General features: G+C 40.7%; 1 long non-coding RNA gene across 1 annotated transcript; it reads left to right on the top strand.

Annotated features, from left to right (window-relative positions):
* The first annotated feature begins 326 nt into the window (after positions 1-326).
* LOC144141388 (uncharacterized) lies at positions 327-13,284 on the top strand. Its single transcript, XR_013316573.1, has 4 exons — positions 327-452; positions 4,853-5,004; positions 11,470-11,534; positions 13,195-13,284. It is a non-coding gene; the product is annotated as an uncharacterized LOC144141388 (long non-coding RNA).
* The last annotated feature ends 2,228 nt before the right edge of the window (positions 13,285-15,512 follow it).

The following is a 15,512-nucleotide window of genomic DNA, read 5'->3' as shown; positions in this document are numbered from 1 at the left end:
CTTGTCGCTTCATATCCCCTTTTCGGGCGGCTATTCGGTGTTTCTTTATGTTTTCATAACTCTCAATAGGAGTCCGCAGATCCTTATGATCTCAGCAGCATAGACGATTATTTCTGGTAAGAACGTTGCTACGATAGCCCTGACAAAGATAAATCAAGCATAAAAACACCCTCAGTTTTCGCAAGTGTTGTTATTGTATGTACAGAATTTTTTAACGCCCATTGTTTGAGTTCGCAGACTTTATTTCCTTTTGCAAGTAAACGCCATTTAGAGCGTCTAGAACATTGTTTGCAGGCCATATAAAACAGTCATAACAATGTTAGTAGCAACCTAGAAGCAAGAGTTTAATAATGACTTCTGTTCTCCCAATCTGCGGGTGGGCCGTACTATTAGTTGTCTGCTATGGGCACGACCACATGTTCAGTTGGCATCGTAAATACCCCATTCAATACGTGAGTAACCCTCGGTCTGCATTGTTTTAAATTTTTGATATAGTCAAGAAATGTATTATGCAAATGCAAATGCAGAAAATGTTTTAGCTTTCATGGCTAAGTAAGCCAGGTAAGCTAATACATTTTGTTTCATTCCAAATCAAAATATTAGCTTCTCAGTTTCTATTTGCCAAGCGCGGTTGCGCTTTGATGGCTTGGTGTCATAGATGAGTTTTAGAGCGTCCACGGTTAAGACATAAGTGCCAGAAATATTACCTTACGATAGTGCGTATTGCAAGAAAAACACAAATCAATGTATTACTGGGATAAGCATACGTTGAAGAATTTATAGAACTGCCCATTTTGAACGACAAGTGTGAGTCCCAAACTGTGTTGTTGTTTTGATACCTTGAAAATTATTTGTTGGCATTACTAGGTATTCATGAATATTTTTTCACAGTTTGATGCCTCAAAAGCACACAAAAATCCCCCTTTTCTTATGCATCCTTTACAAAGTTACCCTCACTCCTCTAAATGCGCTAATTATGTGTTGTTACCCTATGTGTATGATGGGAAAGCACTTTTCGGTTTGGAGCTGGCTTGGTGCGTATCTTTATAGCACAAATTGGTATAGCAAATTGAACGCAAAGCTATGTTCGGAATTCTCGCATATACTAAGGTTAGATATCCGGCTTCCTTTGGCATCTCACAAGCATACGTAGAAAACTTCATTTACCTACATCTGTAGTTTTAAGACTTCTTTTTGACACCCAAGCACGTAAAATAACACAATCATAGTTAACAACACCGAAGGCAGCGTGCGTTTCACCACTTGCAAAAAATTATGTGCATATCTCTTGTTTGTTTGTATTATGTTGCAACAGCTTAGAATAACCCCTTAATCGCAATAGGTCTATGTTATCAGAAAAAGTTTCAAACCAGAACATTTTTTTCATTCGCTATTCTGTTGCAGGCGTAATTAAAAAACTGCGCAGCTGCCACTAGTGGCGGAAGGCTGGAAACAGAAGCGGAGCTCGTGGCTCCTCCCCCTTCGTTGGAGGCCAATCTGGTGCATTTTACATATATGTCAGAGCTTGTGGCTGATACGTCACCATGACCACGACTCCCGAATAGCTTAGTCTGCAGGTTTTGACATCATCCCCATAGTGGAACGCGTTAGCACGCGCCAGAGCGGTGGTCAAGTCAGAACCCATAGGAAATGATGTGCTCCCGGAACGCGATCACAGCTACCCTGGAATAAACGCCGGCTTCATAACTCCAGGAACCCAGGTTCGATTCCGACCACGAACGTCGTCATTTTTGGTTGTCTCCACAACTTACTGTTCCCCGCCAGAGCCAAGCCCACACCAATCGGAACTTTGGGTTGGCTGAGTGGTTCAGTTTCCTTCGTTCAGTTTCCGAGACCGCCCTAGCCACATTTTTTTCTGGAGGATTACTGTTTTTTTTGGTGTATGGGGAATGCTCGGCTTCAAAAGCTCAGCTGTGAAAATGACAGATTTATTCGCATACCGTAATTACCCGATTCTAACGTGCACCTTTTTTCCGGAAAAATAGGTCGAAAATCGCATGCGCGTTAGAATCGGATACGAAACCGAAACTGCCGAAACAACGGAAATTTTGTCTCGCCCATCGCCATCTAAAGATGGCGCCAAAGCTTTTAGCAACAATTTTTCGGACGCAGGAAGCATAGACGCCCAGGCTTTTCTATCGGCGTTCACAAAAATCGTCAAATCGTTCCACTTCCGCACTTGATAACAGCAATGGCAGCAGCGCCTCTCGTGCGTTCAAAACGAGTGGTCGGCTGAAGCGTGCGCCTCTGGAGAAGTTCGCAGGATGGGCGTGCGAGGCGTGGGCTACGATCATATCGATCATGGTTTAACGTTCGTTATGAAGTGTGCCATCGCGAACGCGCTTGATGGCACCAAGGACGAGATGTTGTGGTCAGCGGAGAGCGACGAGGAGGGAGATGGGTGAGATTACTTCGAGAAATAAATCGCCCATTTATCTCGCATTCGTTTTTCTTGCTCACAAAGTTCCGTGCGCGTTACAATCGAAAGTGCAAGTTTTTTCGTTTTTTTTTGCCAGGAAAATAGGGTGCGCGTTAGAATCGGGGGCTCCTTAGAATCGGGTAATTACGGTACTGCTTTTTAGACATCTAAGTAACACAGCGCCAGATGATATCTTACCGCGTAAGCCTTTATATATTGTAAGCGGTGTGATAGAAAATAGAAATAATAGAAATAATAAAACGTTCAGATTTGCTTTTCATGGTTTTATAAGAATAACGTTCGAAGCAACAACAAATAAGGGTATAACAACGGCCGGACCGTATACACCCTGGTGCCTAATAAAATTGTCCTCTACATTGAAATAGGCATCGCGCAATTAGTCAGGTTATGACCATAGAACGATTTCATCTATTTGGAGGGGCTCCATTTTTCTGCAAAATATATTCTAATTTTGTCGGTATGGAAGCTTTTTTTCGAAAACACAGGCTTGTTGTTCTTACTTTTATACAGGTTTGATTATATAAATTACTGTTTAGAGTACGCTTCTGTGTAAATTCACTTGTACACCAGCTTTGATGTTTCAACGTAGCCAGTTTTTCCTCTTTCATAATGATTTGTCACTAGGTCAGTAAATTCGGTGCATGTCTTAAGCATAAAACTGAAGCTGCAGTATTGCTGGTATTTTAATTTTACAGGTGAACAGGTTTTGTTGTAAATGTGGCTATTTAGGTGCAATCGTAGCAACTATTACAAATTCATTTGCCTCAGAAACACAACGCCTCGAGAACCCGGATGTTACTATGTCACATTTTGCTTCAGGCAACGCTTACGGCGCGAAGTTGACACGGGTAATGTAACAGAGTACGTCCTCAGAGAGCACATACAGTGTTACCTTGCGACAATATCCACAACACAAATAACCAGGCATGGCTTATGTAGGTAGCAGGGTGAATAGCACATGTTGCGCGACCTCGAGTCTAAAACATCAAGTGAATCGCTGAATAACGTTGTCTTATGAGACCGGCCTATGTGAATGCTGTAATACACAAAATAAAAAGTGCATGAATAAGGCAACGTTGCATAAAATTGCAGCTTAGGTGCTTACAGCCTCTGTATGATGCCATTCTTTAACCAACCTGAACTCGTCAAACCGGTCTGCTTTCGAAAAACCAGCCAGTCAGTAAGCACAGTCACTGAAATAGTCTTTTCGGATAACAAAAGAGTCAGTCATGGGTGAAGCGGTGGCTGCAGAGTAAAGATTCTCTAGGAGGCGACGCGGTGGACCGTACACATGGGTAGCGCAGTCGAAGGTGAACAGTTATGCTTTATATTCTCGCTGGCATTACAATGTCTCGCTCGGTAAGCTGAATCGCATACTTCGCAAGTGAGATTCGTATTAGCATAAAAATGTGGAGAATACACGTTGAGTAGGCGTTGTTCTTGAGTGGGAACGTCCCACTATTAGGCCGAAATTAACTCCACAAGAAAACTGAGAATACGCCGATTTAGGCTGGTGTTCCGGCATACTTCCTAAGAAATGATTTCATGCCTTTTTGTATTTTAAAAGTGCATAATTTCTGGCATAATGTTTTAAAATCCGAGGTGCTAAGGAACGAAAATACCCTAATTGTTCATCGTAAATTGCAACAGGTGTTGCCAAAACATTCCGAATATCGACCGCGTTTTATGAAATCTTTACAGATGTGTGAAACTGAGTTTACGCACACGCCGAGACAGGGTGCAAATGCTAAAAATGTGCAGTTTCTGCAGCGTTGATTGAACTAAAGTTATTTGAAATGGTCACTTAAACTTCGCGGTGCACCAACTTTCTGAGAGATTAAAATTGATAACAGCACTTAAAACTGTCTCAAACTGAACGTCTACTGTCAGTTGATAAACCATTTATTCGCCATGACACGACGGTGAAGCTGGCAGTGGCAATCTGTAGACTTTAAACGTTTGATCTTAAGCTTAACAATCAAACTTTGAATGTCAAACATGGAAACGTACTCAAAGCTTTAGCATGAAGGATCACTGTATCAGGTTTTTGGATTTTTGAAGATGGCAAAGCTCTATGAACCACAAGAGAAAATTGATTTGATAAAAATGTTTTGGTGAAAAACCAGAATTGAGATTTCCTAAAGTGTTGGTACTATGATATCCTATGATAAAATTTTTCTTTCAAATAGGCACACATATTAAAGACCCCATTATTGTAGCTTATTAAGAAGTTCCCCTTCCCTCGCTAAAGAAAACTGTCAGCAACATCAATAAAGTTTAGGAGGTGACCAGTCACAAACAGCAAAAATGATGCGTTTAAAATCAATGAAAGGAAAAAGCACACTATGTGGTTGTTTTCTAATCATTTGCTTCTATATTTGCGTGTTTTAGTTCATGACGGAGCAATCAAGGATCTGGTTTTACGCTACATCAAGATTGTCTGGTGATACCGAGTGCATGTTCGACACTGTGGAAAATTCTACAAAAAGAGGAGTTGCTTTCGTGCGATCACGGGTGAACCGGAGCTATTTATTCGATCAGGAGTGAGTGCTTATTTTTTCTTTTACTATGCACAACGTATCTTATGTTATTGCAAAAGAATGTCAAATATTATAATTCATACACCTTCTCAAGTAAGGTTCTACAATTTGCAATCAGTACCTATAGCTTTTACAAATTTATTAAAATTTCAGTTTGATTTATAGTCAAATACGAGTATTTACAAAACAATTATATAGAAGCAGATGTACCTAAAAATACACATTTTTGCACTGAATAACTGGTATAGCCAGAGGCGAAGATCGTAAAATTTGGAATTAAGGTAATGGGTACTGGCAGTAAAATTTTGTTGAAGAGTGTACATGTATATTAGTGAATATGCAATACGAAAGCCTCAAAATTGCGTGTTAAGGCTCTTCAAAACCTGTTTATGCGACTGGATGAGAGTGCCTCGTGAAACACATACAGAAAGTAAATACGCAAGATTTGTATTCGCCAAGATGGCACATGTGATTTTAAATTTAATATCGAATTCCGATTTAAATACATAATTCTCCTATTATCCTGCTAGCCCTGTTTTTTTCTGAGCTTGAAATTTGAGTTCCCTCTTCACTAGCGCCTCACACGGTGGTTCATGTACATCCTAAACGACCATTTTATTGATTGATTGTAGGGTTTAACGCGCCGACGGAACGCCGGCGATGAGGCGCGCCATAGTGGAGGGCTCCGGTTTATTTTGACCACGAGGGGATTTCTAATGTGCGCTGAAATCTCGTACACAAGGCGCTTTTGCTGTTCGCCTCTATCAGAAAAGCGGCTGCCGCGGCCGGTAATCGAACCCACGACCTCGTGAACAGCAGCGCAACGCCTTAGTCACTTAGCTACGGCGGCGGCTCCTCAATGAGCATCACTGGTTTATTCATTATCTCTTCCTTGCCCTGCCCCATTTAAAATTACTGGTTTATTTATACGGGTTCGGTTTCACAGCATGTGCGGTCGCTGCAACCTATACCGAGATTATGTGGGCTTCAGCACTTCCCTCGATCAACCACCGCTGAGAGAGCAACCAGAAATTATGGCACCTTGGCCTGCAGGACAATGCACACTCTTTAAATTGTAAACGAATATTTTTTAAACCAAGGTTTTGTACCTCTTCCAGCCAAAGGTGTTTTCGTGGCATGCGAGAAAAAATCTTCCAATACGGATGTGGGTGTGGAGAGCGCTTTTCACTCACGGAGTACAGTGTAGATGGCTCGGCAATACGCCGGGCATTCCCTGTGCTCGACCGCGGTGGACGCGTCGGCGGGACACTTCTATTCGCTTTGTCATCTAATTCAGCGACTGTATTCATCCTGTTTTGGCGCAGCTTCACTGCCATTGCGCTTACTTCGCCCGGCATTACCGGCTTGTTTGACAGCACCTCCTGGTTAACCCGGACCTGGCGGAATTAGGTGGTCGTATGGCAAAGATACGTTAAGGTTGTTATACAGGGCGAAAAAAGAAAATGTAGAGACCACTTCCAGACATCTGGCCGCTAGAGAAATGCCACCTCTTGCGCACTGCTAGTGCCTAACTGGACATTGTTGTCTAAATTGCTGAATACCAATTTGGTTGTGTTTTAACAGGTTTTACAAACGATGAACGGAGAAACTGGCTCTGATAATTATGGATCATAAAAGTTCCCTGAGCTTTCTCGCCATTCTCAATACTAGGAAGCTTTGTAGTTTATATCTGTATAAGTAAGAATCACTAAGCTCACATGCCAGATTGTTTCGGTGTCTGCGCTTGTGACGCGGGCGGATGGGTTGCCCCGAGCAAGCACATAAGGATGGCTAGGTTCCGCTGCCTCACCCTTCGAAGCACGTACCTCTGCGTTTTTTTGTCATCCCAACGAGCGGCGGGCCTACGGTGGCAGCATTCGCAGCTCGAGCCCGGCTGTTGACGACCCTGCTGGGTTTGGGACGGCATCCCCCCAATCCCAGGTAATGGCGTTCAGGATCTCTGGGTTCACTGTTTCTAAAGCCATGTGTGTTATTTCAAGTTACGTCACATGGGCAAGTGTTGTGGGTGTCGTTAAAGGTTTGCTTTACCACCACCTTCACAGTGCGAATTGGAGACATTTTTTATGTATATTTTTCTTGAGCAAAACCACAACAGATATTGTAGCATTTAGGTTAAAAACGTTTCTGATAAATACACACGTTGTTTTATGACTGTTCCATGATCGTTCATTAGTATTGCTCCCACATTTTAGCGGCTATGCATTCCTTGTCAATTTAATGTCTCGGCTTTTGTTCTCGGCAGAGCTGGCAATTTCAGTTCTTTATTGCGCTTTGGTGAGGCACATTTTTTGCGGTTTTGCTGAGGTAATTTGTGTATGTACTACCTAAACTGTCACTTGATGTAATTTACTACATGGTAACAAACATGTTACTCTAGCATAGAGACGGACCAAAAAAACAACCACACAACCAGCAATATAGCCAACTAACCAACCAACGAATCAATTATTCAATCACTCAATAATCAATCAATCAATCAATCAATCATTTACTTTATCGATCAATCATGTTTGATTTGGGGTGCCTGAGCACAAACCTAGCGTACTAGTGCTGGTACACCGTCTTCGAAACATTCTGAGATACCAAGAAAGACCATGGCAATTCCCCACAGAAAAATGGCACATCAAAGGCTAAAACATAAAACCAAAATGAATGCAAAGATTTTACAAAGAAAAAAAAGGCCAGTGTGGCGAGATCTAGCAGTCAGAGTCAAAAACGTGCAAGGACCACAGAAAAAAAAAACTGAAAATGAACGTTGGCACCGAAATGCAGAAACATATAAATGCAAAGATGTTTTATGTAAAAGCACTGACACCAAATTGATAAAAGTTTAGTAACCAAGGAGTAGGGAAAACAAACAGGTACACTAAAGTATGACGTGCTCCAAAACAAAAAATTAAATTTGGGCACGTGAGCTTGCCTTCACTACACAATACCGCATAAACTGCAGCAGTTCTTAAGTTACGCGGCGAACAAAAACTTAGCTTTGAAAGGAAGATATAATCGCAATAGGTAAAACATTATATGAATATTCTATTCTGATGATGGGCGCACTTTCACCGGGTAAGGATTTGTTTGAAATATTTGTTCGGCACGTTCAGATCAATGAATAGCAGACGTTCATCACAGAAAACACGCAATGAAGAAGTTTATTAAGAAATATGTCATCAGCTCACAATTGTCAACTGCAAAGGGTAAGAGTACTTTTCCGAAAAGTAGCTGTCCTTGGCGCCTGCTTGAAACTGTTAAGCACGCTCTCTAATGAAAGAAATAAACTTATTTTGAACGCTTCAGTATGGACGCTGTTCTACTTTTAATTTCCACTCTAATAAAGACCTGTGTTCGATTAGAGGTAAGCCGAGAGATTGTAATAAACTTTCTTTAGTTTGAGCATATTTTTCTGATATAAAAAATATCGGTAATAAAAATGGACTTCAACCCATGCTGTGAAGGGGGTTAGAATGAAAAGCAGTGAACGACCCCCAAAAGAATTCTACATGTGACCTCACTTGAATTCAAACACGTAGCTCTAGAAAGAGTGAAACAAGAGATTCTACCTACCATTACCAGGAATTCGCGGCGGTGCCGTCCGAACGCAGCAGCGTAAGCCACGGGCGAGCTTGAGCGGTGGACGCCACCGCTGTACCGCAGCCGTGCGTCGGAAGTTATAAAACGAAGAGGAGTGTGTTTCGATGGGTGAGACAGCGAAACCTAGCCATCCTTATGTGCTAGCTTGGGGCCACAGCACCTCGCGACACAAGCGCAGACAGCGAAATAATGCGGCATGTGAGCTTAGTGATTCCCACTTACGCAGATTTAAACTAAATAGTTTTTGTAAGTTTGAGAATGTAAGAAAGCCTACGGAACTTTTATAAGCGCTAATAAATCAGAACCAGTTTTAGTCGCCTTTTGTAATACCTGTAAAACACAACCGAATTGTTATTCAGTAATTGAGAAAACACCGTCCCTATCGCGACTAGCAGTTCGCAAACTGTGGCGTTTCTCTAGTGGCCAGATGTTTGTAAGTGGTCTCTACATAAAGTTTTGCCTCTTACAAAGCAATCTTTACCGCATTTGGGCCCTATCACCGCTTAAATACGTCTGGTCATGGTTACCCTGGAGGTTCTCTTGAATAAGGTAATCAAGCCGTGCGAAGTAAGCGCGCAATGAACGTGACGCGGCGCAACAACAGGATCAGCACCGTGGCTAAAGCAGATGACAGAGCCGTCGGAAAGTTACCGCCGGCACGCCCGCCGGGGTGAGCACGAACGACGCTGGGTAATAGCGGGCTATCGCTGCGCCCTCTCCACTGTGCTTCATGATTGAAAAGCGCCGTTCGCTTCCCCAGCCGCGCTGGGGCTTTCTTGTCCCACACGCCAGAAAAGAACCGTTTGATGACAGAGGTGAATGTTTTGATTTGAAAATAACTAGTGTGAGCATTGTTTACTATTTTAGATGCGAACGCATCTCATTCAGCCGCCTTGTCCCTGCATCCGGCGTCGGCGTCGTCGTCGTTGTTGTTTGCGTCGACCCCTCCCCCATTCTCCTCGCCGCCTCAGCTTCACTCTCCGCCGCTCACCCCGTCTCCTCTCCGATAGCGAACACTCTCTTGCGAGGGGCATTGGATTGGATTCGATTGGATTGGCTTGGCTTGGCTTGGCTAGGATTGGCTTGGATTAGACTTGGATTGGATTGGATTAAAGTGGATTGTGTTGGATTGTGTTGCGTAATAGCCGCGGCAGACGCACTGCCGCCGGCGAGTCCCCTCACCGTTATGCGCGGTATAAAACGCGGTGCCTGCGCCGCTCCACTCCATCGTTCCAGCGCCGTTCCTCCGCTGTGCAACCCTGCAACGTGAACCCCCTATGCGTCGCATCTACACAGGGGTTTCCGCGAGGGAAGGTTTGAGTTTTTTTGCAAGTGCTGACGATTGAGTAATCTTTGAACAGATTACGGGCACTTCGTCTTTATCTGTACATAATCGCCAGCACTACCTCTTATGCATGCTCTTCATCAAGGCTTCGAAGCAGTTTTGAAAAGCCAGCAGGCATCCGCTGTTGCGAACCTTTCGCCCTGTTTAAACAGGTATGACTGTGAATCGGCCTTTCACATTTTGGCTTTCGGCGAGAAACATGTTAAGAATGGAACGAAAAACTGTTTTCCTCTTGTAAATAGGAACGCGATATATTTTCCAAGATTCAAAACATACACAATATGCGGAGAAAATGCAACCCAAAAAAGGGAAGTGAAGTAGGTAAAACGTTGTGTGTTACACGGCTTTCTGTACTTTCTGTTTTCAGTGGTGTTTACTTGAAATAATTTAGAGAAGTGTGGTGCATCATTCTGAAGTCTACGTAGGCCACTCCACTCCCCTACACTTGTCTGAAGACTCACCATCAATTTTTTCTAGATACACACAACGTAAATAAAAACTGCCGTAATAAACAAGCGCTTTCGGCTGAACAGAAAAAAGGTGGGCGGCATATAGTTTCCCAGTTTATTATGCCTCTTTTTTGTCCTAAAAGCAGAGAGTGGTACAGTATAAAGAGTGTTTTAATATTCGGTATTGAACCGCAGAGATTGTGATTTAGGACAAAACTTATATATTGAAATATACTCCAGAAAGCTCCTGTTTGGGAGGCAACATCATTCTTCGTTATTTTGTGTGCTATGTGCGTAAGAGGTGAAAGCACGTGGATTTATACCAACATTAACCAGGACACCTATCACGTTCAGAAAGAACGTGCCATAGTTATATTAAGATATTGTGTTTGATTCTTGCATGTAAAAATATCAGAAAGGACACGTTGACCAGAAATTATTAAAGTACACAAGAAACAAACAAATTTACAATTGTGTATTTTTTCATCATTATTCTTTCACAAGCCAAAAACACACCTCAAAACCTACGCCGAACTTTGTTGCTCTTTTTTTGTTAGGACATTCCACTTGGCGCGTGCACAGATAATTCCACATACTTTGGTCTTAAACACTGAAAAAGACCATTAGCTTTCTCAATGTTTGGTAACGTTGTGCATAATGGTACTCGCAGTGCTTTCAGTAAAACTTAAAGCACAATTCTTGTTTTATGAATAAGGTAAAATATAACAAGTGAGCAGTATTTGTGTTCTTTGTTTTAATAACCTATTTTAAGTGAGTACGTCGGTTCAATATCCAAATAAATTGGTGCTTCTTGGATGCTGCGGTGCAAATAAATCAATATTAGAAGAATCTGTTTTTTGCTCACGTTACGACTTTATTGAATTCTCAAGAAGTTCTGTAAGCTGCTGTCTTCTTTCAATTTTGTTAACGGTGTTTGCCATAAATAAAACAAAAGTTTTGGAGAGTTCTTGCTTTTTGTAGACATTAGAGAGAAAATCTCTGGAGTACGATTTATGCAAGATTTTTGCTACATATCAGTACACAAAAAACGATCTTTTTCAACAGTTTTTATGTTCGTCAAATGTATGGCCGTTCCTTGGGTCAAGACGCCATGGTTGTGAAAAAATTGTGTGAGTTCCTCTTCATCTTTCCATATACAAGGCATTTAAGCGAGAACATACATATACTTTTATACCAAATGAGGGAAAGAACAAGAACACCTATACATTTTTTGCTGAGGTTGACGTGTAGTACTTCGTTGCAACCTAGTTTTCTGGCCATTGATTTCTAAACATCTAATTTGTTAGCACTGTTATAAAAATAATTGTATGCTACAGGTAATAATACCCTATGTACTCTGAAATAAAGCTTGTAGAGGCAGAAAAAAGAAATCCCTAAACTAAATGTTACAATATATACTTACCTTACGAATCTCAGAAGGAAAAAGTTTTTTTATTGTGCACCTTTATTATATCACCTTTTCTCGAAGAACGTGACATCAATTCTGTGAACCTATTTATTTTTTTGTAGAGTAGAACCTATACGCATGTCGCCTTGTCCGAATGGTTGATCCACACCTCCCTTGTGTCAAAAAAGGGACACACAGTTGACAAGTCTTCAATTGAGATATTCACATATATAAAATTGTAGCAGTATATTTGTAATATTTTTTATATAATCGACATTTTTGCTTTGCACTAATTAGCTTATCTGAAAACACCTACCTTTTTGCATTGGTACAATATTTCCTCACTTTTTTGCGCTCTCATTGTCGTCTGTGTGGGTCATAAATACACAGGAACTTGTACTTTGGACATACATAAAAAGTTTATATACTAAAAGCTTGCCTAGCTGTAAGTAAACAATAAATAACGATTAAGCAGGAATGTGCTGCCTGCGATTTTTTTTTGTAAAGCTTCTTCTGTCGGAATGTGGTTATTAATATTCAAACTGTATTTGTACAATGAAGCTAATAATATATTTCAATGTTTTATTAAAAATGAAATCAGAGAATACTTTTTGCTTTCTTCTGCACAAAACTTTTATGACATTTGAGTTTGCTCAGGCACATATGAGATGGTAATAAAGAGTTCGGAGTACGAAATAAACCAAGACAAAAGAACCACCTCAAAACAAACTAAAAAAAACAAGAAAAACGTTTGTGCTCAAAGCTGAGATAGCACAGTGGTGGCGCGTCAGCCGGCTTCATGCTGCTTCATTGAAGACCCAAGCTGAAATTTGAACGTGAATAAGACCGTCTTTATCTATGCACGCCACTTTTGTTGTACAGTTTATCTACAGGGTACAATGGCCGCACTGTAATAAACACTTGCGCCCAATTTCTCGACCGGGAAACAACGACAGTAATTCTCAGAACAGGACACCTAAGGCTTCCGCATAAAATTTCCCGAACCACACGGTCGAAGTGTTCGTGATTTCCCTTCAGTAATGGGATGGGAGCAAAAGACAAACGAAAACAAAAAAAGTGGCTGACGAAACTTACGTCTGCACACTTGGAAAAGCGCAAGCTATTTCTTTAAACAGTTGATAGGCTGAATCTTATTGAGCAATTCCACAAAATCCATTTTATTTGTGTTGTGTAACACTTCGTATGTTACTTTCATACGAATCGCATATCGAGCTTCTAGACTAGTGAATTTTTTCTCTCCATTCAGCAATTCTTCTTTGAAATCTGTATTGCCAAAATGCACCCAGTGACATTGTAGCTTGCCAGATTTGAATACCCATTCCCTGTGTTGACACATTGTCCATGAACACCATTTTTTCAAGCTGGTCTACCAGAGGACGACAGTATTGAAATGATGACCTACACTAACCCAGCAAGAACGTGTGCAGTTTTTTTCGTCTGGTCAATCAAAGGCAAGTGCTCAGCCACAAATGATTGATTTGGTATAATATTTTGCGCATGAGAATGAAGTATTAAAAATAGACAAGTTGTTTGAACAATATTGGTGCTATATGGCCGTGTATTCCAAGAGCGATAAAAATTTGTAACCTGTGAAATTGTAAAAATATCTCGCAAGTGTATTCCCAAGAGAGTTTGAAACTCAAAATAGCATTTATACATAGGTAAGCAATCATAATTGTCCGATCAAGAAAATCTTGAATTTGGTCGTACTGTGTAGTTATTTAAATATACGCACATGTGAGAGCTTAAAATTCATAATCAACTCGTAATATATATCCGGGTAATTTCTTACGCACAACTGGATCGCCCCGCTGAACAGAGCAGCAACTCGAATTTTTACTGTCATAACAAACCTTAATGCTGTCAACAACTTCAAGCTTTAGAAGAAATGGGAAGTACGTGGCAAAGTCTAGTGAAGATCTTGCAATACACGTTAAAACGACCTAGTGTACCATGTGGTATTGCAAAATTTTCTCATAAGTTTAATCACAAGGTGATATTTACACAAACCAATCTATACAAATAAAAAAAAATATTATAGTTGTGTGATACACAAATGCGTGAATTTTAACGTACCTTTTATGTATATATACGCCTTTATGAGAACGTAAAGCAATAATAAACCCGTTATATATATGGGGAACAGTTTTTTTGCACAACTCACTAAGCACGGTAAACACAAAAGCAAAACCACTTTCTACTATCATAAAAGGCCTAAATGTGATCTCCATGTTACACCTAGACATGAAATAGAAAGTACATGGCAAAGTCTAGTAAACATTTTGTGATACACGTTAAAAAAACACCGCCTCAAGAGCAAAGTCCACCACAAAATGTCATTATAATGTCATTGTTTGTTACAATGAAATCATTGCCAAGTTGCCGAAAACTTCACCCTTGAAAAAAGTTACATTTCGCTCTAATACTTTGCGTGGTTTGTAAATAGAAAGTATGAGGCAGCGATTCAAATTAGAAAATTTTGCTGAGTGTTGTGTAAACTTGAAACCACATTAAGAAGGCAAGCTTAAAAAAATTGCTTGTTGAGGGTTTCGGCAAAAAAGTGTTTTTTTACAATACTTTACGGTCGTCTTTAAAGAAACTTCAATGTTGCTTTTTTTCTTGTGGTATGCTTACATGAAGAGGAGTAATATTTTCCCGCGGAAGGTGGTGATGTTTCACGCTATGTCAGCAAGGTTTGCCATAAAAAGTATTATAAAAATGGTTGTTAAGGTATTTGTCAAAAAACGGTTTTCACTACACTTTATGGCCATCTTTAAAAAGACTTTCATGTTGCTTTTTTTTTAAATATGTACCATAATAACTTATTTTCCTGAGCGAGGTGGTGGAGTTTGACGCAATGTCAGGAAGCTTTGTCATTTACAAGCTATAAGTATGCTTTACGAGGTACGACCAGTTGAACTTCTAAAGAAGTCCATGAAGCAGAATTCTATCTGCTTTTGCTGCAGAAAATAGTAATTGTGACACTGAGTTTAACAGTCCCGACACAAAGCTGCGCCCTCTAAGTTATTACCCAATGCTTGCTGTAATTTGTCCTGTTTTTTTTTTTTTTACTTTCAGGAATAGTGAGTAGGGAACCAAACGCGATAATATAGAGAATGTTTGAACTACCTCTATGGGAATTCGCTATAGAGGTCTGAATTCAAATGGATAAATATAGGACTTTACAATATTTAGTTTTTAAAAGCATACTTGACTGCACGCGAAAAAATTTTCAGTTTCAAGCCTTTCATGGCCGCCGTGCAACTCGATATTTGAAACGGTGTAAGGAATCAGAGTCTACTTGAGAGACAAAATATTTATGAAAGCATAGAGGGTTTGGTTATGGCTTCGTAACTTCTCAAACACACCATGGCACATTTTGCACCGATGCTTTTTGTGGACTACTACTGAAGAGCGTCTACTGTTCAGGTTGCTGCTCGCACAGCGAAATGTATGCGATGGAAAAGTATAACAACTGCCTATATAGAAGGGGGCTGTTCGCAAAATATGTCGCAATAGAGATTGTAAAAATGCTCCGTCTCTACGCGACTGTATAAAGCAATATTCTGGAGGCACTTTCGTACGGTTGTATTTAGCCAGAAGGGTTTTATTTGCACAAAAAACATTTTGTGCGCTTAGCAGGCCCGCCACATTGAAGAACCCAAAATTACGTAGCCAT

This window comes from Haemaphysalis longicornis, unplaced genomic scaffold (assembly GCF_048455015.1).
Source record: "Haemaphysalis longicornis isolate Haplotype H1 unplaced genomic scaffold, Haemaphysalis longicornis Haplotype H1 scaffold_6, whole genome shotgun sequence".
Lineage (NCBI taxonomy): Eukaryota > Metazoa > Arthropoda > Arachnida > Ixodida > Ixodidae > Haemaphysalis > Haemaphysalis longicornis.
The sequence above is the reverse complement of the archived record's forward strand: the minus strand, read 5'-3'. Positions and strand labels throughout refer to the sequence as shown.